Genomic DNA, 24,701 nt, shown 5'->3' with positions numbered 1-24,701 from the left:
TCCACCAGGAGATGAATTAAGTACAATAACTGTCATGAGAAAAAAAATGCTAGGGAAACTAATGGGACTAAAACTTGAGGAGTCCCCTGGACCTAATAGAATGCATCCTAGGATATTAAAGAAGTAACTACAGAGATAGTGGATGTAAAGGTAGTAATCATCCAGGAATTCTTAGCCTCTAGAAAAGTCCCACGAGATTACAAAACTGTCAAGATAAAATGTTATATTTAATAAAGTAAGGAGACAAAACCATGCATGTATAGGCCAGTTGGCTTCATGTCTGTTATTGGGAAAATGATATCATGTATTTATAAAGGATGTAATAGTAAAACATTTACAAATACATAATATGATAAATCAGTATCAGCATGGCTTCATTGAAAGGGAAATTGTGCCTTAAAAAGTTACCAGAATTGTTTGAGACGGTAGCAAGCAGGCTAGACAAATGGAAAGCTGTAGATATATATATTTGTATTTTCAGAAGGCATTTGAAAACATACCACACATTAGCTCATGTCTTATTAAGTAGCCTAATGGACAGAGAATTGGCTAAGTAATACAAGACCCAGTTGGGATAAAAGAACACTTGCAGGATGGCAATCATAACTAGCTGTCAGTCACAGGAATTCATGATGGGCCACAATTATTTGCAATATATATTAATGAATTGGAGGAGGAAAGTGAATGTACTATAGCCAAGTTTGTGGATGACAAAAAATGGAAGACAATGATGCAGGTGACTCCAGGAGTCTGCAGCGGGCTATAAACATTTAAATGAGTGGTCAAAATCTTGGCAGATGGAATATAGTGTGGGAAAATATGTGGGTACTTTGCAGGAGAAATGAATATTACGTAAAACGAAAGACTGCAGAAAGCTACAGAAGAGGAATATTGAGAGTCTGTGTCCATAAAAACTGGCATTCAAATCCAGAGGGTGATAGCAAATGCAAATAGAATGTTGGCCTATATTTCAAAGAGGGTGGAATCTAAATGCAGGGAGGTTTTGATATACCTATACGAAGCACAAGTCCAATAGAATTGGAATACTGTGAGCCGTTTGGGTGCCTTATCTAAGGAGAAAATGTCTGGCATTGGAGAAAAGCTTCATTTGGCTGGTATCAGGTATGAAGGGATTGCTTTATCAGGAGAGGTTAAGTAGATTGGGCCCATACCTTATTGGAATATAGAAAAATGAGAGGCAACTTAAGTATACAATATCCTTGGTAGATTTGACAGGGTGGATGCATAAAGCTTCTTAAGACCAAATGGCATAATTTCAGAATAAGGGGTCATACATTAAGACATCGAGGGGAAATTTCTTCTGAGGGTTGTGAGTCTATGGAATTCCTTACAGAGAAAATTTTTAGGTTGGGTCATAAGTATACTCAAGGCTGAGTCAGACAGATATTTAATAAGCAAGAGAATGAATGAGTGAATGAATGATGATGTGTTGTCTCTTGTACTCTATAATGAGCAACACAGTAAAATACAGCTTATAGAGAAAAGGCAGGAAAGTGGAGTTGAACATTATCACGCCAGCTATGATCTCCGTGAATGGGAGAGCTGCCTCAATGGACTGGAATGCCTGTTTCTGCTCTTATCTCTTATGGACTGCAACTTAGCAGTTTGACATCAGTCTGAAAGAAGTTGCCAAATCAGAGGTCTAAAGAACCCTAATCAGATTGACAAACTATAATGCATTCAAATATTCAATTAGATGCCAGCAGAGCTATTGAAACAACATTGTAACAAAGCTTTCACACCTTACTTTCAATTCATGATAGGCATTGCTGTTAGGGTAGTATTTATTGACCATCCCTAATTGCCTTTGGGAAGTTGATGGTGAGCTGCTTTCTTGAACTGCTGTAGTTCACTTGGTGTAAGTCTATGTGCAATGCTGTTCGGTATGGAATTCCAGTATTTTGATCCAGTTCCAGTGGAAGAATGGTGATGCAGTTCTAATTCAGGTAATGAGTGGTTTGGAGAGGAAGTTAGAGGTTTTATGTACGTGCTACCCTTGTCCTTCCAGGCAAGATTGATTGTGGGTTTGCAAGGTACTGTCTAAGGAATTTCTGCAGTGCATCTTTTAATAGTCTATACTGCTGCTACTGAGCATCAGTCGAGGAGGGCGTAAATGTTTGTGGATTGGTGCCAATCAAGCAGGCTGCTGTGTTCTAGATGGTGTCAAGCTTCTTGAGCGTTGGAGCTGCTGTAATTCTGGCAATTGGTAAGTATTCCATCAGACTACAAAACAACCTCAGTTATCCGAACGAGATGGGCGGGGAGTATATTGTTTGAATAACTCATTGTTCGGATAACTGATCTGATTGTAAATGAAGGAAGCCATAATTTAATTAAAAAGCACGTTTACAGAGTTATTATTTCATTCAATCAATAAAATGTGTGAAAACACTGGATATTGCTTAAAAATTCATGATATTTTACAAATAAAATCACATTTTGGGAAGAGTTTGACTGAAGTCTGTGAAATTTTCCACTGACATTTTCCTTGGTTTTATCCCGATCCTCAACAGCAGCTGACCTCTTTCTGTTTGGTGTTATCCCGCCGCCCAGACTAACCAAGTGTTATCACTCCCTCCTCAGCGACCAACGAGCCCTGAGAGAGAGAGAGAGAGAGGTGCAAAATACAAGGGGAACATGAGAGAGGGAAGATGTTTTCGCTGACTTCAATTTCCATCTTCTTATCAATTTGTTTTCAGGGGATAATATTTTTCTCATGTTTATTTTCACATATGCTGACTCACTATGATTTGCTCTCCCCCATCACAAAAAAAATACATGAAATTATCTTGTCAGCTGAAAGATATTGAACTACTTTTTGTTTGGAAAAAAGATTCAATAACAGGAGGAAAAAGCAACAGAAATGAAAAGTGCGATTGCATTTTTTGACTTAACTCTCTGAAGAATGAAAAAAATTGTTGGGTTTGTAAAACGGAGCGAGTCAGTGTTGAGAGGGAATCTTACTGTTAGAGTGCCCAGCTCAGGCTTGTACATATGTTGGTCTTGTGTGTTCACAGTCACCTTTGTCCTTGGGGAGAATGTGTATTGGACAGCCTTTTTATAAAAAGTATAAGACTTACTTCTAACTTCACATCAAGAGTATATATTTGAAGTTAATTATTTATTAATGCACACTAGCATCTATATTCCTGTTCAAATTTACAAAATAATTCATTAAATGAATGAGGAATAGAATTTTTCTACTTCAATTGAAATGCAAGTACCTTGAGATTTTTTTCAGATAATCTGAAATTCGGATAATTGATGTTCAGATAACTGAGGTTGTTTCTGTATTGACTTGCTTCTTGTAGAAGATGGGCAGGCTTTAGGAAGTCATTAAGTGAGTTGTTTGCTACAGTAGTCCTCGCTTCTGATCTGTTTTTACAGCCAGAATATTTATGTGGTGAGTCCAGTTGATTTTCTGGTCAATGCTAACCCCTAGGATGTTGATAATGAGGGAATTCAGTAATGATAATGCCACTGAATGTCAAGCAATGAGGTTAATTTATCTCTTGCTGGAGATGGTCATTGGCTGACATGTGTCGTGCAAATGCTACTTGTCACTTATCAGCCTAACTTAGATATTATCCCAGTCTTGCTGTATTCAGACTTGGACTACTTCAATTTGTTCAAGACATCTGGATTATGAAAGACATCTCAGATGTTTGGAGGTGTGGGCTAAATGGCAATTTATCAAACAAAGGTAGCTTCAGTGACTGTAACAACGAGAAGAATATAAAATTCCTGTCAGCAATAAGCAAGGTCTTCAGTAAATTACTTCTTAACAGATTGAAAGCTGAAGTATGCTGAACCACTCATGAAGAACAGACTTCCAGGGTGGCAGAACATGCTGCAAGCAGATTTTTACACTCACGAACATAATAGAATTGAGCACAGAATATAACAAACCACTTATTATCAACTTCATTCAATTGAAGAGGTTTTCAGTAACATCCAATGAGAGTCACTCTGGGATAATACGAGTCAGTTTGGCATCCTGGAGCACAACTTAAAATCTTCAAACTTCTATTCCACAACTCTAGCTGCTACATCAAAACCAGCATGTGCACTAATATCATCTTCCATATCATCATTGGAGGTACAAATTCTCTTCATACCATTTCCTTGTGGGTATTGATTTCATGAAGGGTCATGGCAGGTCATACTTTAGTGTTCTGTGGCAAAAGTGAGTACTGCAGATGCTAGAGGTTAGAGTTGAGAGTGTGATGCTGGAAAAGCACAACAGGTCATGCAGTATCTGAGTAGCAGGAAAATCGATGTTTCGGGCAGAAGCCCTTCATCAGGAATGAGGTTGTGTTCTGTGACAGCACCAACATTTTCAGTTCAGGATTTAGCAGACAATATTTCAATGCTGACGAGAATCAGTGATTCCAAGCAATGTCCATAAGGGTTGGGAGTTGCAGCACCAAGATTGCTCTATGCATCACCCGCGAGAAGACTAAGGTATTGACGACTGACAGCAACAAAGCCCTCCCATCAATATTAGTTCACCAAACATTGAGGATATGAACCACTTACCCTTTCTAGGAAGCAACATCTCCGTGGAGAGTGATGTAGAGATCAGTGACCACTCGAGTATTGGTTTTCAAGGGTTGCCAAATAGTGAGGGCATCAACATTGCCTAGAAGCTGCACCTCTACAAATCCATATTACTGCCAAGCGCAATTTGTGCAAGAGATGTGGAAGAGAACAGCAAAGATATCACAGAAGTTGGATGCCTTCCACAGTACTGCCAACCTGAAATCCTTGACTTCACATGGAAAGACATCATCAACAATAAAATGGTGCTGCAGAGGACTACTCAGCAGTTCCTGTGGGACATTGTGATGGAGGTATGATTGAAGCTGGCAGGATGCACATATTGCTTTCCAGACGTACACCCTGCCAGAGTGATAGTATGGACACTAACAAATTGCAAATGAAGACTGGACCAGTTAAAGAAATGTGGCAAGCTACATTTCAGAAGGATCTTCAAGGATCGTACAGCACCTGGGGTGGAGTGAAAGAGATTGCGATGGAAGAGGTCCAGTGGATGCTGTTGTTCTACAGGGGATCTGAAGAGCTAGGTTTGTCTCAAGCTCAGCTGAGTTAAGTCTCAATATCCACACCCTTCACCGTGGAGTACAGTGGCAGTAGTCTGCACCATTGGAAGGTGCAGTGTAGCAACTCACCAAGCCTCCTTTGATAGCACCTACCAAACCCACAACCTGTACTAGCTAGAAGGACAAAAGGGTAGAACATCACGCTGAAGTTTCCACCACTTCCTTCTCAGGGTTATTTATGGATTGGCTTATCCAACATACTGTGAAATATTTTTTAAAATAGTCTAAATATTGTGGTCTGAAATGCATTGCCCAGAGATGGTGGTTGAATCACTTTACAACCTTCAGGGCATGGCAGTGGAGAATTATTTGATTAGCTATAACAAAGATATGTTGGTCAGAATCATTCCTTTTTATCCAGAATCATTCTATGATCACCTCCATTAGCTCAATGTCCATTTTTTCGTTCTGCATTTATTAAGTTCTTTGGGATATCATTTGTGCATTAAAGGCACAGTGTAATTGCAAGCTTTTGTTGTGGATAAATATTCCACCATAGCAAATTGTGAAATTAAGTTCAGCAAAGCTAGTCAACTGATTGGTAGGACTTCAGGAAGTGCAAATGATTAGAGAGACCTTTGTATGCATGTTCATAGGGCCTTAATGACAGCAGAACAGGTCTTAGAGTCATCATACAGCATGGAAACAGACCCTTCAGTCCAACTTGTCCAGGCCAACCAAGTTTCCCAAACTAAACTAGTCCCCACTTGCCGACATTTGGTTCATATCCCTCTAAACCTTTCCTATTCATATACTTGTCTAAATGTCTTTCAAGTGTTGCAATTCTACCTGCATCTACCACTACCTCTGGCAGTTTATTCCATATACAAACTACCTGCTTCTGTGAAAATGTTGCCTGTCAGGTCTCTTTTTTAAAAATCTTTCTCCTCTCATCTTAAAAATATGCCTTCTAGTCTGTAACTCCCCTACCCCAGAGGAAAATACCTTTGCTATTCATCTGTGGGCGGCATGGTGGCACAGTGGTTAGCACTGCTGCCTCACAGCGTCAGAGACCCAAGTTCAACTCCCGCCTCAGGCGACTCTCTGTGTGGAGTTTGCGTGGGTTTCCTCCGGGTGCTCCGGTTTCCTCCCACAATCCAAAAGTGTGCAGGTTAGGTGAATTGGCCATGCTAAATTGCTCGTCGTGTTAGGTGAAGGGGTAAATGTAGGAGTATGAGTCTGGGTGGTATACGCTTCGGCGGTTCGGTGTGGACTTGTTGGGCTGAAGGGCCTGTTTCCACACTGGAAGTAATCTAATCTAATCTAATCTAATCTTAAATATCCCTCACAATTATATTATAAACCTTATAAGGTCACTCCTCAACCTCCTACCCTCCAGGGAAAAAAAGCCCCAGCCTACCAACCTCTGCATATAACTCAAATCTTCCCATCCCAGCAACATCATTGTAAATCTTTTCTAAACCCTCTCCGATTTAATCCTTCCTCTAGCAGCATGACTAAAACTGTACATACTACTCCAAAAGTGGCCTGACCAATGTTCTGTACAACTGCAACATAATATCCCAAGTCTTATAGTCAATGGTCTGAGAAATGAAGGCAAGCATGTTGATCCAGTAGGCATATGGAACACTTGTCTTCATTAGTCAAAGCATTAAACACATGAGTAGGGATGTTATGATGGAGCTGTATACAGCATTGGTTTGAGCTGTATACGGCATTAGTAAGGCCAGGGCTATAATACTTGGTGCACTTCTGGTCACCACCCTACAGAAAGGATGTGATTTAATTAGAGAGGAAGCGGAGGAGATTCAGCAGAATGTTGCTTGGGCTGGAGTGATTAATCTAGCAAGAAAAGCTAGGCTGGATTGTTTTGTTTAGAACAGAAGAGGTTGACTGACTACCTGGTTGAGGCATATAAAGTTATGAGGAGCATATAAAGTTATGATGGGGTAAGTAGGGAGAAATATTTCTCCTTAGTAGATGGGTCAATAACCAGGGGGTGCAGTTTTAAGTTAGGGAGCAAAACGTTTAAGAGGGTATTTGTGTAAAACATTTTCACCCAAATGGGGTTGTTATCTTGAGCTCACTGCATAAAGGGTTGGTGGTACAGTCAGGAATCATCAAGACTTTGAAGAAGAATTTAGATGAGCACTTGAAACACTATAGTTTACTAAGGCCATATGCTAGAAAATGGGATTAGAATATATAGATGCTTGATGAATCTCAGGGACACAATGGGCCAAAGAGACACTCTATAACGAGCTTCAGGTTAAGCTACACCAAACTCTTCAGATGAAGCTTGACTAACTTTTAGAAAATTTTTGAGTGCTATAAATTTTGGATAGTGCTTGTGTTAAATGCAAATAGAAATTGCTGGAGAAACTAAGCAGGTGTGGCACTACCTGTGGGGAGAAAATAGAGTTAACATTTTGAGTCAAAGAGTCACCAGGCTTAAAACGTGAGTTTCTCCAGCAATTTGTGTTTTTTTGTTTCAGACCTCCAGCACCCACAGTTCTGTGACCTCTCTTTTGATTTACTAATATCTAATTTACAAGTGACATTTGGGCTTCTAGTCTAAATTCTATCAATAGACCTGGGTTTGTTTCTCATATGAATATTACAAACTTCCAAAAACCCATGTTCACTGTTGAAATCAGTACTGGCCATTTAAGCAAACTAGTCCCTTCTCATTTTTTTTGGGATTGTGTCAATCACTCAATGCAGTATTCATGAGCTATTTTTCAAGTTTTTTTTCAACTCCAAAAGTCTTGAATTTGGTGTCACGTAATCACTATTTCTTGTTGGTTCTCTTGTTCTATTCACCCTTTTAGTGCAGTAGTATGGGCCTAGATCTTTCGCCCAAATTTTGAGGTATCCTATTTAGAATGAGTAGAAACAAAATTGCTGCTTGATATTATTGGACAACAGTTTGATTGCTGAGATAAGAATAAAAAGGCACAAGATCGGTGTATCTCTGTGTAGTGTCTCATCTGAAATATTAACCTATCTTTTCCTGTCGGGCATTAATTGATCTGCTGTTGTTTTGCTACTTTTTGCTGTTATTGGTTTCAGACTACTAGCCTCGTACATTTTAATTCCAGAAGTATATTTCATAACAGATTTTGGAACACATTTTTACATCTATAATTGCAAGGGGCTTTTTTTTAATGACAAAAGGCCTGTTTCAAATGTATATTCTCTTTGTTTGAAGTATCATTGTGATTTATCAGTGATTTGAATTGCAACTTCTGTCAGCAAACAGGAGAATAGCCATCATTGCTCTATCACGAATGTCACACGAAAGGGTAATCATCTCCATAAAGAATGAAAAAAAGACTTGCCTCTATCTACCATCTTCCTTTAATCCCAACTTACTGTGTTTTTAAAACAATGAAAAATTTTTCAACTCCAGTCGCTGGGAACCCACCAAGCTCCTATAAATAATAATGGTAATGACCAGATTCCCCCCTTTTGTGATCTTAATTTCAGGATAAAAATGGGCCAGGACATTGGGTAGTATTTCCTCAACTTTTTGTAACCTTCCCCTACCTTTGAATTTATTTCAATCTAGGTTTACATTCCAATAAATCAAATTGTAAAACACAATTTTAGTAGCGCAACTTTTCACACCTTACTCTATTGTTGCCAGGAGCTCTTGTGACACAGTTGGAGAGTAACTATTACCGAGCTACTCAATCATGGCACCATGTGTGCCTAAATTAAACATCAATATATAGTCACTTTTTTGTTTAGGGAATTGTCACATAACTTAATGTTTATATGGCTCTCTATCATTGTAAGTAGCTTCCACTAGACGGCATAAGCATCCTGCTAGATGTCTTAGCCTTTATCTCAGTGGGGGGTCGGAATACAAAATCAAGGAAACAATACTTGTAAAGAGCTTTGCTCAGATCCTTTCTGCCAAAATACATTTAGATTTACCTTAGACGGATTTACTAGGATTCTAGTAGGGCCTAATGTCCTTATGAGGCCAGATTGTATACACTTGATTTTCATTGTCTTGTATTTAGATAATTATATCATGGATTTCAAATGATAAGGTAATTTGTTAGGATTGAAGCAATCTTGAGAATCAGCATGCACAATATTAAAGTCAGAATTGGATCATTTAGAGGTAAAATCAGAAAGCACTTTTGTTCTTGACTAAGCCAGACCACTCAAGACATTCTTTAGCAGGCAGCTCAGACCGTAACTTTGCAATTTGTTTTGGTAAGTGTAAGTGAAAATTACCCAGATTAAGTTAGCTAGGTTGACAACTAGATTTTAAAATAGATAAAAGTTTATTCACAAAATTGGACAATGAAACACAAAGAACAGAATAAAGAACCCCTTCAGAACTCAACCTATCCAACTAGACTTAATTGTGCTATTCCAAATATGCACAACAGTCCCAATAAGCAAATTCCCTTAAAAAACCAATATAAACGGAACACATGCTTACAGATTGAGGTTGAAGGGCAGAAAGAGAGAGAGATTAGATTAGATAAGATTACTTACAGTGTGGAAACAGGCCCTTCAGCCCAACAAGTCCACACCGATCCGCCGAAGCGCAACCCACCCATTCCCCTACATTTACCCCTTTACCTAACACTACGGGCAATTTAGCATGGCTAATTCACCTGACCTGCACATCTTTGGACTGTGGGAGGAAACCGGAGCACCCGGAGGAAACCCACGCAGACACGGGGAGAATGTGCAAACTCCACATAGTCAGTCGCCTGAGTCAGGAATTGAACTCTGGTCTCTGGCGCTATGAGGCAGCAGTGCTAGCCACTGTGCCACCGTGCCGAGAGAGAGAGAGTTTCCACACAGCCCCCTGTTGAACCGCCACCAGTTCAAGACTGAACAAACTGCTCAGCTCAGCTAGAGAGCTACCCCCACTCCCCTTTCTTTATACAGGTCACTTCCAAAATATGACCACTTTGGCCTGAAGTCTCATCAGTTTACATATAAACAAAAGGCTTCTCAAAATCCTTTTCATCTCTGTACCAAACCAGACTGATCAGAGCCTGGCCTGGTTTATTACCCCTCTGAAAAAAATCAAGGACAGAGTATCCTTGAGGCAAGGAACAGCTTTTAGAAAAGAAAAGGACCAGCTTTATGTCACCTTTTCCCTTGATAGTGGAAATTTGGAACTGTATCCTCCTAAAGGCTGTTGTGTTGAACAGCCTGTCGTCTGGCAGTCTTGAATTATATTTGTCACAGCTTTTTTATAGTAAAACTTTTCCTACAGTATGAGTTAATTTAAATGTGAGAAGTTATGAGGAGATGTTAGCATAATGTCACTCGATGAGTAATCTCAATGGCCATGGTAATGCTCTGTGAAAGTGGGTTTAAGTCCTGCCATATTAGATGGTGAAATTTATATTTAATTAATAAATATTGAATTGAAAGCTAGTACCTGTAATGGGGCTGGTCAGGCTATAATCGACTGTTATAAAATCATGTATGATTAACTTATGACCTTCACAGAAGGAAATCTGCTATCCTGAACAGTCTAGTCTACATGCGATTGAAGACCCACAACATTTATGGTTGATTCTTAACTGTCCTCTGAAATGGCCGAACAAGCCGCTGTGTTCAAGAGTATTGAGAGATGGACAACAAATGTTAGCGTTGAAATGATGCCCACATCTCATAAAAGAATGTGTTATATAGACTCCATAATACATTTCAACATTTCACAATAGCCATGCCCCCCCCACCAAATACACGCAAGATTGGGTTTGCTAAATTAAGAGTGATATTTAACTATTCTAATGTCTCGACTTTAAAATTATCATTTGAAGTCAGAAATAAGAGAACAGAAACTGGAAATAAATAATCCTGAGTTGGATCAAAGTGCTGCAGCCAAGTACCTCAAATATGAATCATTTCCGTCAGACATTGACTGATTTGTGTATTTCCAATGCATTTATTTTCTTTCAAATTTAACTTGGAAAATGTTCAGAATTGTCTACTGCTATTGCATTACAGGGTTCTTTCTCAAAGTGTTAAAATAAGCAACAAAACTCAGTTTAAAAATACAAGCTTGACTGCTTTCTCTTACTAGAGTTTGGGAGACCTAAGAACTTGTCAATGGACATGCTATGCTGTAAATGTGTCATCAGCCAAGCATCAGGCCGTAACTGCAACCTGACAGAGAAAGAGTGGTGTGCATGTAGAAATGTGAGCTATGGACTAAATTATTATTGCACAAGTCAAATGCACTTTCAGGAGCAGCTGACAGTAGATATTCGTTTGAAAGTGGGAGTGAAATCCATTAGTTAAATATGAATTGATGCCTCTTTGTATGAATGAGGATTTACACAGATAATTATAGATATAATAGACTTCTTTAATGAATGCAATTTGTTAAATAGGTACTCAATTGTAGGAGTTGTACAAGGACTGATTCTATCTACACCATTTTGCATACTGCTTGATTAAAAACTTGGGATATCAAATTTGTAAAGTTGATTCTCAATTGAATGAAATCTTCTAATTCATGTCAAATGCTTCAACAATCTCTAATGCAGAGTCCTGACTTCTAGGCTGAGAACTCTGGGTTTGGAGTATTGGAAGGTTTGCTTGTTGATTTTCACCCTTATTGTTGGACATTATGTGGAAATGGGGATGATGAAGGTGGGAAAAATCAGTGTGGAGGAGAAAGTGAGGTCTGCAGATGCTGGAGATCAGAGCTGAAAATGTTGCTGGAAAAGCGCAGCAGGTCAGGCAGCATCCAGGGAACAGGAGAATCGACGTTTCGGGCATAAGCCCTTCTTCAGGAATGAAGTGTGGATACTAGTTGAAGAAATGTGCTTGTTTTCTCTTATAAAAGACTGACTATATAGTAGAATCTTTACTGAAACAAAGCATGTTAGGATTGTTATCAGATTAATTTTGACAATGAGCCAGGTAAGGAGATTTATAGCTAATACACTCCAATTCAGGCAACAAACTAGTAAATCTCTTCTGCACCTTCTTCAAAGTCTCCACATCCTACTCATACCACAGTGACCAGAACTGCGCATAGTCCCCCAAAATATGGTCTGACTAAAGTCTAATACAGTTGCAACATGACTTGCCAACTTCTTTAATAGTGCTCCAACCGATGACAGCAAGCATGCCATATGCCTTCTTTACCACCTTATCCACTTGTGTTGCCACTTGTGGGGCACGATGGAGTTGGACCAAGATTCCTATGCATATCAATACTCCTTAGCATCCGCCCATTTACAGTCTCCTGTCCTCTTGTGTTTGACCTCTAAAAGTGCATCACCTTGGACTTGTCCAATTAAATTCCATGTGCTATTTCTCCATCTAACCCACCTAAGAATCCTCCAATAATTTCGCTACAACTGATATAAGGCTCACTGGCCTATAATTTTCTAGGTTATCCCTAGTGCCCTGCTTAGACGAAAGAACAATATTGGCTATTTCCCTGTCTTCTGCAACCTTGCCTATGGTTAAAGAGGTTACGAAGATCTCTATGAAGGCTTCAGTAATCTCTTTCCTTCAGTATCCTGGGATAAATCCCATCAGGTCTTGGGAACGTTTCTAACTTATGTTTTTCAAAAAACCAAATACTATCTCCTCCTCAATATAGACATGCCTTAGAGTACCAATAAACCCTTCTCTAAACTTACCATCAACCAGTTCTTTCTCCTTGGTGAATACCATTGCAAAATACTCATTAAGGACCTCATCCACTTTCTCAACACACAAATTCCCTCCTTTGTCCTTAACTGGACCTACGCTTACCCTAGTTACTGTCTTGCTCCTAATGTAGTGATAAAATGCCTTGGGATTTTTCTTAATCTTACTTGCCAAGGATATGTCATGGCCCCTTCTAGCTCCCCTAAGTTTAAGTTTCTTTTAAGTTCTTTTCTGCTTCCTAAGTGCTTTTCAAGGGGCTTGATTTGATTTCTGCTTCCTAAACGTTCCCATGCATCCTCTTTCTTTTTTAACTGAACTTACAACATCTCATGTCATCCAAGATTCCTGAATCTTGCCATCCTTCCTTATCCTCACAAGGACAAGCTGATCCTGAACTCTGATCGACTGGCTTTTAAAAGATTTCCAAATGTCAGATGTGGATTACCTTCAAACAGCTGTGCCAATCCACTTTGAAGTTTCTGCCTAATGCTGTTGTAATTAGCCTTCTGCCAACTTAGCACTTCCACAAGGACCAGTCTTCTCTTTTTCCATAACTGTTTCGAAACTTGTGGAACTGTCATCTCTGTTCACAAAATGCTCCCCCACTGAAAATCTTGTCAGACTCATTCCCCAATAAAAGCTCTAATAAGACCCCTTCCCTGGTTAGACTGTCTGCATATTGTTCAAGAATCCCTCCTAGATGTACCTAACAAATTCTGTCCCATCTAAGCTCCTGACACTAAAGTAATCCCAGTGAATATTGGGGGAATTTAAAATCACCAACTACCCTGCCATGATCATCTTAGATATTTTTTCTCTAATTTTGACTGGCTATTGGCGGGTCTATTGTATAACCCCATCATAATGATTACATTTTTCTTATTCTTAAATTCTGCCCAATTTGAATGAGTTCTGCAAGATGTCCTTTCTTAGTACAGCTATCATTCTCTTATTCAGTGATTCAACTTCTCAACCCCTTTTACATCCGTCTGTATATCATTTGAAGCATTTAAACCCTGGAATGTTGAGCTGCCAGTCCTGTCCTTTTCTCAACTAAGTTTCTGTAATAGCTACCATGTCCTAGTCCTGTGTATTAATCCAGGCTCTGAACTCAAGTGCCTTATCTATTATACTCACTGAATTAAAATAATTATACTAGTCCTGCTGTGTTCATTAACTAGCCGTGCCTGTTGTTCCTACTAGACCGAGTTGATTTATCCCCGTCTTCTCTTCAAATATTCCACTCCACATGCTGGCCTATGGCTGTCGTTCCAACCCTCCTGTCACACCAGTTTAAACCCTCCTGAGTGTCACTAGCAAACCTCTCTGCAAGGATATTGATGCCCCTCCAGTTTAGGTGCAACCCCTTACTTCTTATATGGGTCCTTATCTGCATTGACAGAGATCCAAATGCTCCAGATATCTGAATCCCTTCCTCCTACACTCTTTTTAGCCATGCATTCAACTGTATTATCTTCCTATTTCTGCCATTACTGGCACGTGTCCCAAGGAGTAATCCCAAGTTTGCAACTTTCGAGATCTGCTTTTCAACTTCCTGTTCATTGGAAGTGTCCCTGATTTGAACCTCATCAACTACAAACAATAATCTAGCAACCAATTACAGAACCTTACCCACTGCTCACCAAAATCAGATTTATCACTCTCACTCTCTATTCCTAACAAACGGCAATGACAAAATTAAGTACTTTATACTCAACTTCCCTTCTGACACTACTCACTCAGTCTCTGGACCTGGTTCCTGAGCAGCCAAACATACATCACTTTTTGAGTCATGACGTCACCTTTGGAACTCCTCTGGATTCAGCTTTATTCCTGCCACTGCCGCTCTGAATTACCTCAGTTCTGCTTTGATTGACCCCATTCCTCCAGTATCTATCCACTATCTCCTGCTGTTCACCCCCAGGTTTACTCTGTTATGCTGTGCTCCCATAGCCGCTGCCACTCGCACCACCTGACTCCCCAAAGCCTGTCAGTCATTGACAAGACACAAGTCAGGAGTGTGTTGGGATACTCTCCTCCTGGATGAGTGCAGTTTCAACATCACTCAAAAAGCTTGACAGTATCGTGGAAAAAGCTGCTCGATTGGCACTGATCCTCAAAATATTCACCCCACCACCACCATGAACAGTAGCAGCAGTGCATGCCATTGACAAAATACATTGTAGAAATTCACTAAGACCCCTTAGATAGCACCTCCAACCCTTGACCACTGCCACCTAAAGGAGATGTATGAGAGTGCCACCATCTGAAAGTCCCCTTCAAGCCACTCACCATTCTGACTTGGAACTATATTGTTGTTCATTCATTGTTACTGAGGCAAAATCCTTGAATTCTCACCCTTCTAGCACTCTGCTTATACCAACACTAAACGGACTATAGCTGTTGAAGAAGGCAGCTCATGATCACTTTTTCAGTGGCAACTCAGAAAATCAAAGTATATAATAAATGCTGGCCTAGCCAGCACAGCCACATCCTCTGGATGTTTAAAAAAAGTTATGTGGAGGAAAATGCCAAACAGAGACAGAAAGTGGACAAGTCCCCAAGACTACAATATATCCAATTTTAAGAACATAACTTACTGAATGTTGAGTCTTTTGAATGAGGTATTTAAATATGATCATAAGAAATGTTGGTGGATTTAAAGGGAGGGTGGGAGAAGCCTTCCACCCTGTAGGGATGAATGGAAGAAAATGACCGTTGGTAACTACACTCTTGAAATCCTTTCTGTACTTTGATTATCTGAACTCTGATCATCTGAACTCTGATCTATAATTAACTGGAACACTTTGTTGCTGAATGAAAAAAAAATCCTTTTGAACCTTAACATTTATAATATTTCAGTTACAGCAGTGTTATTTTGCTGCTCATTACAACATATTCCGAGTGTCAATGATACCTGATAGCAAACTGTCATATAAGCATCCAAATGTTAAGATATCAGAATAGTTAGTGTTCATCATGCTGTGAGCCGAGAAATGCACTGCTAAGAAACTTTTCCCTAATATCTTACATAAATGATGATGGCCTATAAAAGCACCAAATTAAGAGTCACTTGCTAGAACAGAAATTGAATATTGCTGATAGATATGTTACCAACACTCTTCATTGTGTGCCCATCAGGGAAAAAAAAGAGTATCAAATTTCAAGCAGTCACAACAATGTATATTGCAAAGCAAAGGGAATGCTTGGCAAGTCTGGCCAAGGCATTGCCAAGGAGAAAGCAAAGAGAAATGGAGGCTTCTTGAGCTCCCTACTAATTCAAGCATTTGTACATATGTCACATTCCTTTCTTTGCAGAGATCATGTTCTTGTGTATCATTGAATGTCACTTCTAGCAAGTATTAATGAGCCACATTGCAACCTTGACTGATTATTTAAATTAGTTGTAGCCATTAGCACATTCAGAGCTGTCCAGCAAGTGCTGTCCAGTTGCAGAATCACATCTAATAGTACACATTTTATTTACATTTTCTAGATGATAAATATATTTCTATTGAGTGAAATGTTCTCTGCAAACAAATGAAATGTTTTCAAGCCTTGTATCTTTTTTAAAATTACCATATGGAGCCTATAGTTTTACGATGCTTTCAGCACAACAATGCCTCAGCCATCAAAGTTGACTTACCAACTAATCAGCATCCCTTTTCATCTGAGATACAAATGGTTGTGATCATTTGAAACTATAGCACTGAATCTTAAGTTTTTCTGTCTAAAGGATATTGTAAAACTTGAAAAAGTTAAGAAAAGGATTTGCAGGGATGTTGCCAGGATTGGAGGGTTTGAGCTGTAGGGAGAGGTTGAATAAGCTTGGGCTGTTTTCTCTGGAGCGTCGGAGGCTGGGGGGTAACCTTATAGAGGTTTATAAAGTCATGAGGGGCATAGATAAGATAAACAGACCAGGTTTTTTCCTTGGGATGGGGGAGTCAGAACTAGAGGGCATAGGTTTAAGGTGAGAGGCGAAAGATATAAAAGGGAACTAAGTGGCAACTTTTTCACACAGAGGGTGGTGTGTGTATGGAATGAGCTGCCAAAGGAAGTAGTGGAGGCTGGTACAATTGCAGCATTTAAGAGGCATCTGGTTGGGCATATGAATAGGAAAGGTTTAGAGGGATATGGGCCAAATACTGGCAAATGGGACTAGATGAAGTTAGGATATCTGGGCAGCATGGATGAATTGGACCAAAGGGTCTGTTTCCATGCTATATATCTCTATGACTCTAAGTCCAAGTTGGGTTGAATTCTTTTGGGCAGATCGCCACCATGAGGCCTAACATTTTTTTTGCCATAATGTTATCAAAATTGCCTCGTTAACTATTTACCCTGCCCCCACAGCATCCATCGCATCTGATTCCAGCCTCATCTTATCACATGCTGTTCCTGCCATAGCTTGCCACTTTGTGGATATCCTGTAATTCACTAATATCCCTCAAGTCCATGCCATCATTAAAAGCCCACTGTGCACCCTGGAAAACATTGTCAGTCTGGAGCTGCCCTGCAAGGTTCCTAACATTTGCCCTGGACACAAAAGATAGAGGGAAGTTGCTTATGGGCAGGGAGCTGGAGGAACTACTCCATGGTATGGTGAAGAGGTGAGACTTCCTTTGTCCTTAGAACCAGAAGTAGAGACAATGACACTAGACCATAGTGTAAGGTGGCCAGCTGGCTTAAAGGAGTCTCAGCTGTCTGGAGAAATGTACAATACTGTAGGAAGAAGTCAGTGACTTTTTTCATTCTGTTGTCGTAAGTGGCACTTTCTCTCCAATACTCCACATACACTCTATCCCACCCTCACCATCACTAATTTTCTATGCCTTTTGTGCTTCCTACTCGCTCAGATCACGTCCACCCACATCCATGTCAAAAGTAATAGTCTTGCCATCCACTTTCATCTCCTTTAACACTTGCCTCACTGTCACTCCAGGGGGTAAACAGGAGGTAAGAGCAGAAGGTGCGCTGCCTGACATTAAGCACCTTAGTAGCTGACTGACCGTGGCTTTGGACTAATGTTGGAAGTTGCCCTTAACTTACAATTCTTCTAAGTTTTCTTGCCACCGTGCAAAGGTTTGAGGTCCTTGCACAGCAGTAACAACCGGAGCTGGACGTCAATGGATCGCACATCGTTTGCCATACAAATGTCAGGCAATAACCATCTCCAATAAGCGGCAATCTAACCACCACCCCTTGTCACTCAATGGTGTTGCCATTACTAAATCCACTTGGAGATCAGTGTCGAGAGTGTGGTGTTGGAAAAGCACAGCAGGTTAGGCAACATCTGAGGAACAGGAGCATCTCCTGCTCCACAGATGCTGCCTGACCTGCTGTGATTTTCCAGCGCCACACTCTCGATTACTAAATCCAACACTAACAACATCCTGTGGTTTACCATTGACCAGAAATTCAATTGGATTTGCCAAAAGGGGGGGAAGGGAGGGAGTCCAAAACTATAGGACATAGATTCGAGGTGAGGGGGGAAGACATAGAAGGGATTGAAGGGGCAACTTTTTGATGCAGAAGTTGGTGCATAGATGGAATGAACTGCCAGAGGAATTGGTGGAGGCTGGTATGATTATAACATTTAAAAGGCATCCGGATGAGTATAGGGTTTAGAGGGGTAAGGGCTAAATGTTGGCAAATGGGACTAGATTAATTTAAGATATCTGGTCAGTATGGACAAGTTGGACTGAAGGGTCTGTTTCCATGCTGTATAGCTCCATGACTCTACTGAGGAACACTCCTTCAGAGAGCAGTCAGTGCCTTTGTAAAATCCCCATATATTGGTTACATGCAAAAAATGTAGCTAACTTGTTGAAAAGAATCCCTGACCTAAGTAAATATAACATGAACTGTGTTTAATAAAAATATTCAGGCAGTAGTTTCAAACTTTTAGCCCAATAATGACTGAATTTAAGATTTTTTTTTATCCAGGCTTCTGCTTTACATTTTTGTCGAACCATGGAGTTAAATCCTAAAAGTATCAGTAAAAATGAATTCATTATATGTACAGTACTAATAACTGATTTTGACTAAATTAGTTGCCACAAATTGGTGGCAGCAAAGATGTTATCTAATTTTAATGAGTAGGTTCTAACCTGTAATTCACTAATAAGTATTTAAACACTATCATATTGAAACTTGCATTTCACTTCTGAAATTTGATTATGTTATGCAACAATCCAAAAGCTTTTGTAAGTTTCCTGACTATAACACTTGCCGTTATTCCACACTCCGTCTATAGACAGTCTACACTCGTCAATAGAAATGACTCACTGGGAGCTATCTATTATGCTCTATCTTCATCTTCTGGGCTCCGCATTTATTTCAACCTTTTTTTTTCCCCAAAGGTAGTCCCTTTGACTATTTGATAATCCTTAGTTTGTTGTCATCATCCATTGGCTATTAATCACAATCATAATCAACACGTTGACTGGATTTACTGCTTTCTGTATTGCCCACACTTAGTTTTCTAAATTCCAGTTAATTTAACCTTAGTTTGTGTAATTTCACCTAATTTAACCCTTGGACTTTAGGTTTATGCAGTCTAAAAGTCTGTACAGCACTCCTTCTGAGATGTGCTCAGAGCATCCATGCTTGGATTATCCAGGGTTTGTATGACTGTTGAAGGATAAAATACAAGTTGGAATCTTTCAGTTGGAAAGTAAGGCCAATTTTAAACTATTTTATGTCAGTTAAGTTTGACAAGTTGTGCATTGTCAACCCTGTAGATATAAAGGCCTTCAATCCAATAACATTTTTTGACTGTTTTCTGTATCTGTTCATGACATGTTAATGATACATGGTCCTGGCTCCTAGGATGTCATCCTGGGACTGCCACTATTTCTAGCTTTTCATCATTCCAAAAGTAGTTTGATGCGTTAGCCTAGGTATTCTACTTATATCGCACAGTCTGGAGTTGCACATTGGGACCCTGTGGATCATAAACACAGCTGATTTGTGGGATTTGCCTGGGAAATTAAAAATTCCAATGGGCAATTTCCCCTGTGACTGGAACACCTTTTAAACTCTTCCCCCCACCCAGCACCCATCACCCATCCCGCTTTGACTTGCCCCAATCCCATGCTAGACCAGAAGGACTCCCTACACAATCAAAGCCCTTCAGTCCCACGTCATACCCTTCGCCAGCCCTGATTTTCCTTCACTAGATGTGACGTACATCTCCCCTGACTTCTCCTAACCCGTCTCACATAGCCTGCACCCTGGCATTCTATCTACCTGACACCCCAGCCTATTAACCAAATTCCTGAGCACCAGATTTAGTTTAGATACTTACCCTTTCACAGTAGTTGTCAACGTGTCTAACTGTGCTGCTGGATGTTTAACTCTCAGAACACAACATGGAACAAAAACAAAAACACAGGAATTGCTGGAAAGTCTCAGCACATCTGGCAGTAACTGTGGAGGGAAATCAAAGTTAACGTTTCTGGTCCAATAATTCTTCTTCAGAATTGAAAACACTAACTAAATAGTTGATTTGGATTAAACTTCAGTATGAGGAACAATGTTGAATTCAGGTATGCTCTGCATTTCTGAAGGAGCCAGGATCAAAATTCCCAGCTGGAATATGGAGCTCACATATTTACTGTGAGCAGAGTGGTGATCCAACTTTTTCCTCCCAACATCTGGGTTGTTTTTAGGTCCAAAGTTGATTTGCCATAGTTTTGTCCATTCAATAAATCAATTTATATCCCTATGCTTGTATCTGCATGTCATTGACAAATGAGGATACATCATCTAAGTCCTTAGTAAATACAGTGAATATTTAAGCTCCTCGCCCAAATACTTGAGAGGCATTACAATTGATATCCTGCCAATTAAATCTTGTTCATTATCCCTACTTTCTATCTCTTATTACTCAGTCAGTTTCCTAATCAGTGCAATTCTTTGCCTTCAAGTCCATGAGTATTCCAAGACATCTTTTGCAGTTTTATTGTCAGATGTAGTCTTTTTTTCCTATTTGTTTTTAATAGATATGCTTCTTTCCTTTTTTTGTATTTACTGTAAAAGTGAAGTGACTGGAAAAAAAACTTAAAGAAAAAATGTGTAACATTGTTCTTGTGCATCTGAAACCATTCAATTAACCGCTCATGTTGTGGTTAATTCTTAGTGTTCAGGCAGTCTGATGAATTATAATAACTAAGACATCCATTACTTTTTATAGGTTGAACTGATCTTGCACAAACTTGATAACTGTACTGCAGTAATAGTGTGTAGTGGACTCCACTATGATATTTCACTTTACCAGTTACTGAATATTTGGGATGCAATAGATTCTGAAGCAAGTTATCTGTGTTACTGGATTTGTGGGATGCAAAAAAATGAACAGACTTCAACAAAATCACGACTAAGATCGTTAAGACGATGTGCGTGTTTAGCTATAGGGGTAACTGAAGCTATTTTACTTCTCATGCTCTGACCTGACAGTGTTGTATAGGATAAGACATCAGTTCTTAGATAAGATGGTGTTGTAGCAGTAATGTCACTGAACTGTAATCCAGTTTCTCAGGTCAGTACTCTTGGAGATATGGTTCAAATTGCACCTATTTAAATTTAAAACCATATGCAATATTTACCTGTTCCAGAGCTCAACAATGTGGTCTATTCTTAACTGCCAGAGTCGAGCGACTTCACTGGTTTTACCAGTCAAAATTACAACCCATGAAAGAGTTTTTTGTAAATCTGCAAGAGAAGGCAGCAGAAACATGGGAGTCCAATGGACTCTAGTCACATCTGGGTGGTAGGTCTCTGTGGGAGAATCCCTGAATTGTTACAGCACAGCAGGAGGCCATTTGGCCCATGGTACCTACAGCAGCTTTTTAAACAGTCACCATTACCTCGTGCTGACCTCCTGTTTTCTCCGCTGCATTGCTGCACACTGTTTCTATCTAAATAATTATCCATTGCCCTCTTCAGTGTCTCAGTTGAAAATGCCTCCGCTACACTTTCCAGGTAGTGTATTCCATACCATTTATATGGTGTGAAAAAGGTTTTTCTCACATCACCCTTGCATCTTTTGCACATCAGTTAAAGTTACTCCCTGTCATTATTGTTCCTTTTACGAATGGGAACAACATTATCCTGTCTACTCTATCTCGACTTTCATGATTCTAAAGCATCTCTCAGTCTCCTTTCAGCCACCTTTTCTCCAAGGTGAAGAGTCCCACATTAGAGTCATAGAATCATTCAGCATGGAAACTGATTCTTACATCCAACCAGTCCATGCCGAACAAAATCCCAAACTAAACTCATTCTACTCTGTTTCTGGGTCATATCCCTCCAAACCTTTCCTATTCTTGGTATTTATCCAACTATCTTATAAAGCTTTTAATTATACCCACATCTACCACTTCCTCAGGAAGTTTATTCCACGAACAAACCATCCTCTGTGTAAAAGATTTGCTCCTTGTGTCTTTTTTAAATCTCTCTCCCCTCACCTTAAAAATATGCCCCCAGTCTTGAAATCCTCCATCCTAGGGAACAGCCAACTATTATTAACTCTTATCTATAGCTCTCACTATTTTATAGACTCCTGTAAGGTCCTCTCTCAATGACCTACACTGCAGTGAAAGCAGTCCCAGCCTATCCAGACTTTCTTTCTAACTCAAACCTTCCATACTTGGCAAAATCCTGCTAAATCTTTCCTGAACCCTCTCTAGCTTAATAATGTCCTTCCTTTAATTGGGCACCGAACTGGAAACAGTATTCCAGAAGAGGACTCACCAATGTCCTGTACAACTGCAACATGACTTCCCAGCTTCTATACTCAAAGGACTGAAAAATGAAAGCATGCGTGCTAAAGGCCTTTTTTAACCACCTTGTCTATACATGATGCAAACTTTAAAGAACTAGGTCCCTCTGGTCAACAGCACCTCCCAAAGCCCTACCATTAATTATATAACTACATCAATCTGCCTGTATAACTGAAGTTTTTCATTTGTGGAACTGTACTAGTGAATCACTTTTGTACTCTCTCCGTGCATTCATACTTTTCCCATGCTGTGTCAATTATAAAGGATGAAATTACGACACATCTGGATAGCAGTAACAAGATAGGTCAGAGTCAGCATGGATTTATGAAGGGGAAATCATGCTTGACTAATCTTCTGGAATTCTTTGAGGATGTAACTCTGAAGATGGATGAGGGAGATCCAGTGGATGTAGTGTACCTGGGCTTTCAGAAAACCTTTGATAAAGTCCCACATAGGACGTTAGTGAGCAAATTTAGGGTGCATGGTATTGGGGGGCGAAGTACTGACTTGGATTGAAAATTGGTTGGCTGACAGGAAACAAAGCGTAGTGATAAACAGCTCCCTTTTGGAATGGCAGGCGGTGACCAGTGGGGTACCGCAGGGATCCGTGCTGGGACCGCAGCTTTTTACAATATATGTTAATGACATAGAAGATAGTATTAGTAATAACATTAGCAACTAAGGTGGGTGGCAGGGTGAAATGTGATGAGGATGTTAGGAGATTACAGGGTGACCTGGACAGGTTAGGTGAGTGGTCAGATGCATGGCAGATGCAGTTTAATGTGGATAAATGTATGGTTATCCACTTTGGTGGCAAGAACAGGAAGGCAGATTACTACCTAAATGGAGTCAAGTTAGGTAAAGGGGAGTACAAAGAGATCTGGGTGTTCTTGTACACCAGTCAATGAAGGCCAGCATGCAGATACAGCAGGTAGTGAAGAAAGCTAATAGCATGCTTCATAACAAGAGGGATTCAATATAGAAGCAAAGAAGTTCTTCTGCAGCTGTATAGGGCCCTGGTCAGACCACACCTGGAATACTGTGTGCAGTTCTGGTCTCGAAATTTGAGGAAAGACATTCTGGCTATTGAGGGAGTGCAGCGTAGGTTCACGTGGTCAATTCCTGGAATGGTGGGACTATCTTACGCTGAAAGATTGGAGCGACTGGGCTTGTTTGTATACCCTTGAGTTTAGAAGACTGAGAGGGGATCTGATTGAGACGTATAAGATTATTAAAGGATTGGACACTCTGGATGTAGGAAGCAAGTTTCCGCTGATGGGTGAGTCCCGAACCAGAGAACACAGCTTAAAAATAAGGGGTAGACCATTTAGGACAGAGATGAGGAGAAACTACTTCACCCAGAGAGTGGTGGGTGTGTGGAATACTCTGCTCCAGAAGGCAGTGGAAGCCCAGTCTCTGGATTCTTTTAAGAAAGAGTTGGATAGAGGTCTCAAGGATAGTGGAATCAAGGGTTATGGAAATAAGGCAGGAACAGGATACTGATTGAGGATGATCAGCCATGATCATAATGAATGGTGGTTCTGGCTCGAAGGGCAGAATGGCCTACTCCTGCACAAGTTGTCTTTGTCTATCCAGAATGGTACACAATAATTCAGCTGAGGTCTAACAAGTGTCTTACACAAGTTCAACATCACCTCCTTGCTCTTGTGCTCTAGGGCTTTGTTAATAAAGCCAAGAGCACACTATACTTTATGAAATGCTCTCTCCACCTGTTCATCCACCTTCAGTGAGCTGTGCACATATATGCCAATGTCTCTCTGATCCTGAGCCCCTTTTTAGAATTTCAAGGATGCAAAAGTATCTCTCTAATTTATTATCAACTCTCAGCTCAATGATCTCTGATTTCCTCAAGACTGATGCATTCACAGAGTAGATTTTGTTATATCCATCTCTTCTCTGCACATGGGCCTCCTCTTTCCAAAACCTTTTATTGACATCTCTAAGTTGCCCTGTGTTCCTGATGTTATGTTCCTGCTGGGATAATTACTTCAAAGTCTAAGGTATATTCTAAAGTGATATAGAAATTACTAAAGTTTGGGTTGTGTGGAGCATGGATGGAACTGATTAATGTATTCTTTCACCTATTGTACTTGGGTCTGTTCACATGACGAAGTAGTTTAGCCTTTACTCT

General features: G+C 40.0%; 1 protein-coding gene across 1 annotated transcript in view; it reads left to right on the top strand.

Annotated features, from left to right (window-relative positions):
* The window catches only part of zc3h3 (zinc finger CCCH-type containing 3), a 275,802-nt gene that overhangs the window by 209,241 nt on the left and 41,860 nt on the right, over window positions 1–24,701 (top strand). The gene's annotated exons all lie outside the window — the stretch shown is intronic.

The sequence above is a fragment of the Chiloscyllium plagiosum genome, chromosome 4, assembly GCF_004010195.1.
Source record: "Chiloscyllium plagiosum isolate BGI_BamShark_2017 chromosome 4, ASM401019v2, whole genome shotgun sequence".
Taxonomy (NCBI): domain Eukaryota; kingdom Metazoa; phylum Chordata; class Chondrichthyes; order Orectolobiformes; family Hemiscylliidae; genus Chiloscyllium; species Chiloscyllium plagiosum.
The sequence above is the reverse complement of the archived record's forward strand: the minus strand, read 5'-3'. Positions and strand labels throughout refer to the sequence as shown.